The sequence below is a fragment of the Pundamilia nyererei genome, unplaced genomic scaffold, assembly GCF_000239375.1.
Source record: "Pundamilia nyererei isolate P.nyererei 1_Seehausen unplaced genomic scaffold, PunNye1.0 scaffold00092, whole genome shotgun sequence".
Lineage (NCBI taxonomy): Eukaryota > Metazoa > Chordata > Actinopteri > Cichliformes > Cichlidae > Pundamilia > Pundamilia nyererei.
The window spans coordinates 2205216-2209743 of NW_005187493.1; the positions used below are offsets into that span (position 1 = coordinate 2205216).

The following is a 4528-nucleotide window of genomic DNA, read 5'->3' on the forward strand; positions in this document are numbered from 1 at the left end:
CTGTTGAGTAGCTAAAGTCCAACAGCAACAAAGGATGGCAAACCTTCCGAATTGCAGATCTGGTCTCCTCAGTCGGCAAACAACAAAAGAAGAAGTGATCCGTCACACGCCCGTGATTTCAGTGTTAACTTTTAAAATGCCTTCATTTGAATGCAATGATTTTGACAATCATTTGCAATCTGTTTTCAAACTTTTACTGTGCCCCAGCTTTTTTTTTTTGAAAACATGGTTGTAAAAACACAACAGAGATGCTGAACAACTGCATGTTACTGCCAGTGTGATGCTTTGACCCTTACATTTCCATTAGCCCCGCTGTCTCTACATTCTCCCTCCTCTTACTCTCGCTCTCTTGCTCACTGCCTGACCTGCGAGATTGTAGGTCAGGTTAAGCCCTTTCCTCCGCTACTTACTTGGCTCATATGTGTGTCTCACAGCGTTGATAGCACCTCCACCTTGAATGAGCCAGTTAATGCCATGGTAACCTCTCTGATCACATGGTGACTCTCTGCTCATGCTCTGATTGCTTTTACTGATTCTTCTAAACAGACAGAGTGACTGTCCTGTTGGTAAATTACCTCTGTCCAGGCTTATCTATCTCACTGTGCAACTTCCTGGAAGACCAGAAAGTATCAACCGGAATGAGTCATTCCAACACACTGAGCCTGTTTTATTTACTTATTTATTTAATTTTGAAATCCAGAGGAAAAGCCAACTGGTCTGCACAGGCATGGGTTCAAATTGTCATGATCGGAAACTTCACAGAAGCACAGCTTTCCCACCACCTCTGGGAATGGTGATATTAGAGCAATGTAGATGTCACAATCTGTTCCTATGTGTATATACTCTAATAAAAATCAGATTTTTCTAAAGGCCCACCCATATATAAAACAGTTGCACACAAATGTTTTGTGCAGATACATGTGCATGCATATCTGCATGCATGTGTACAAATGTACAATGTATATATTTGATTTTTCTTTTAATTGATAATGCAAGTGGTGAAAATCTATCTAAAAATCATTAAATTGTTTGAATCTTTCCAAATGTGCCTCTTGTGTGGACAAAAGTGTTATCTATCATCGGGTTTTGGGTTAAACAGCAATTAAAAGTAAGTTGCTTGATGAATTGTGTGATTATAATTTTCATATGTGGTAGCAATTTATTTACCAAAGTTCTTACCATTTACTTATTTCATTGATGGTTGGGTGGATCTGTGATAGAAGATGTCTTGTGTTGCTCTGCCTAAGCTTACTTTCATTTTTTTCTGTTTTACACATTGTTACAAAGGTATATAACGCTTAATTCTGCCAGAGGTTTCTTGCAGTGAAAAGGGAGTTTTTCTTTCCAACTGTCGCCAGGTGCTTGCTCATAGGGGATTGTTTGTTTCTTTCTAATATTGTGGTCTTACAATCTAAAGCAAGGGTCCCCAATCTCAGTCCACGAGGGCCGGTGTCCCTGCAGGTTTTAGATGTGTCCTTGATCCATCACAGATGATTTAAATGGATAAATTACCTTCTCTACACGCCTTGAAGTTCTCCAGAGGCCTGGTAATGAACTAATCATGTGATTGAGGTGTGCTGACCCAGGGTGAGATCTAAAACCTGCAGGGACACCGGCCCTCGTGGCCTGAGATTGGGGACCCCTGATCTAAAGCACCTGTAGGGGACTGTGAATTGGTGCTGTATAAATAAAATTGAAAAAAAAAAATTTGACATTTAAACAATTTTTCTCCTCAAATGATAAAATGCCTTGATTACATGAAGCTACCATGTACCAGCTTTCTCAGTTTAAGTTATTCATGGGTTTGAATCAGTGGCCCAATGTAATAACAAAAATATGTCCAACCTAAAACTATTTCCTATTACGGTCTGGTCTTCTGGCCTTAAATAGAGCTCATATCTTTTCTGTGCTTCAGACTTTTGAAGATCAGAAACTAAAACTCTGTATTACAGAGTCAAGGCTAAGAAAGATGTGATGCAGGACCGGGTTAAAGAACAACTTTGAAGTAATATTTTATGAGCCAAAATCCTGTACCATAAAACAGAAAATGACATTCATGTTATTCCTGTAAACTCTTTGGTTTTAATCAAACAGAGGATAGTGCAGTGCAGACAAGACCATGAATTCATGTATCGTAAGGAAATCGAGTCAGGTGGCTTTATACAAAACATTCTTTCAAAGTTTTCTTTCCTTCTTTGCAATATTAACTTAAATTCACTGAGCTATTTTAGTGTTTAATCAGCGTGTCAGAGCCCACATTTAAATTACATGTGGATGTATTCACACATGTGTGCCTGCAGGTGTTCACACTTGCCATAAAGGCTCATGAGTAGCCCAGCAAGGTCTACTTATATAGATGTAGAAATAATTAAAGACTGTAAATTATCATCACCCCAAAATACAGAAACTTCTTCAGCCTCTATACTTCTGATTTACCAGTTTTATAAAATGCAGAGACCACACAGTTTCCCACTTTCTGACAAGCAGTACTTATTTTCTATCTCTAAATGCAAATGTGACCAGAGGCTTGGCATCTGCCTGAGGGCTCAGTCAACTGACAGTATGCATCCCGGGGAGTGATCTATTGATCCATATTCAATATCTGCTACACTCTCCAGCTCAGTAAAGTTGGGAGATGAATTAATGAGGAGCAGAACTGACAGTGCATACAAGTACACTAGGACTGGGAGTGCCTAAATGGCTTTACTTGGCTGTGTTATGTGTAAATACCCCCAAACCAACATTTTTGATAAGTGTAGAAATAACGATGAGCTGCATAACGGATGTATTTCAGATGACAGGTGTATTTCTCATGCAGCTGAATGAGAGCTGACACAAGGATAGACCATGTCAGCAGGGAATCCCAGAATGTTTAAATATTCTGTCCAATCTGAGAATTAATTAACCGATGAATACTGTAAAATAAAGCAGAGAAGAATGGACAGAAAGTGACCAGGACGAGATGGAGGAGGTGGGGGAGTTGTCAGCAGTGATACATCTTTCATCTCTAACAAGGTCTGAAAGCTACAAAAACACAGACATTGACAACAGACCCCGAGAACACCACTCTCCTCCTTTCATTTTATCTTTTCACTTCGCCTGCCTGCCTGTTGTGTTTCAGTCTCACATCTGTAGCCCACGTTTTTGTACTTAGACTTTAGTCTTTTCACACCTGCTGTTCTCCGTAAACACAACTCCACAAGTGTCTATACCTCTTAACGCCACCTGAAAATCTGTAAGGTTACAGTCAGGCAGAAAAAAGAAAGACTATCACAGAATATCCAACAAATATGCTTTAAATCTACCAAGTAATATTGTAAAACCTTTGATTAAACCGTTAAACAGATGTAGTCATTTGATTTGTGAAAAGGTCACATGCTGGGTAGGGCGATGCTGGGTGTGTGTTTGTGTGTGTGGCTGGAGGTGTTAAGGAGGGAGGATGAGGGGGGACGCAGTAGCGGGCAGATGCTGAAGAGAGAGAGAAGCAGGATATGGGAAAAAACAACAAGTGAGTGAACTGTTGCTCTGAAAATAAAGTCGCCGTGCGCCGGATTAATTCACGGCGAAAGTCTGCAAAAGTAAGCAGTCAGAATATGTAGTTTTCTCTTTGAAGGTGCGATCGACCACTTCGGCATCGCTTCCACTGCTCCCGCTGCCTTGAGCGTTTTTCTTTTCTTTTCTTTTCTTTTTTAATTAAATGTTGGTTTTTTTTCTTTTTGGGCGGACGGTGCGGTCCCGCCAGCATGCAGGACTCCAGGATGACATGTTGTAAGTTGGTAGTATTACTATGACTCTGTTTCCGCCGAGCAGAGTTTGGACCGCAGCGCAACTTCAGCCGAAGCGCCAGTAGACGCGCCTCAGTCTTTCGCTCGGGTCCTGGACCAGCTTTCCTGCGGCGTTTCTGTCTGAACCCGTGGGATGAAAACCCACTGAAGACCGGGGTTTAAAAAAAAGGAGCAAAGAAAGAAGACATCTGGGTGAGCTGATTATTGCAGTGTACTTTTATTTTTGCACTAGTTTATAAAAAACTTTCGGAATCGTTTTTACCCACCCTGGCCATATTGAAGCTTGGTCACTTCAATTTTAATTTAAATGAAAATACTAAAATAATTCATGCATTTATGCTGTTAGGTGAGCAAAGAGCTTGTGAACAATGCAGCAGGCCTGGAATAATATCAACATGTAGCTTTTGTGTCCGTTGTGTTAAACTAGTGTTAACCTGTTTGCTTTTATGAATAATACAAAATGTTTTAACATGAATTTTGAGGACCTGAACGTGATTAATACAAAAACAATCCACCTGTGTGGGTCACACTAGTTCCATTTTTTTTATAATTGTCAAGTACACCTTTAAATATGAAATTACTGCAATATGAAATGTTTCTTAAATGCCTTCCATATTTAACATTTAAATTATAAATATGTGGTATTAGGAGATCACATTTTCTTAGTCCTGTTATGATTAGGCTATATGTGTGTGTTCTTTTTCTTTTAGAGTGCAATGGATTTGCTGATTTTCTGTGATATA

At 39.7% G+C, this 4528-nt stretch overlaps 1 protein-coding gene across 1 annotated transcript in view; it reads left to right on the forward strand.

The window, feature by feature from the left end:
* The first annotated feature begins 3450 nt into the window (after positions 1-3450).
* Positions 3451-4528, forward strand: part of c1ql4b (complement component 1, q subcomponent-like 4b) — an 18655-nt gene continuing 17577 nt past the window's right edge. The window contains exon 1 of the mRNA XM_005739625.1: positions 3451-3977. The gene's annotated coding sequence lies outside the window, so the exon portion shown is untranslated. The remainder of the gene's footprint in view (positions 3978-4528) is intronic.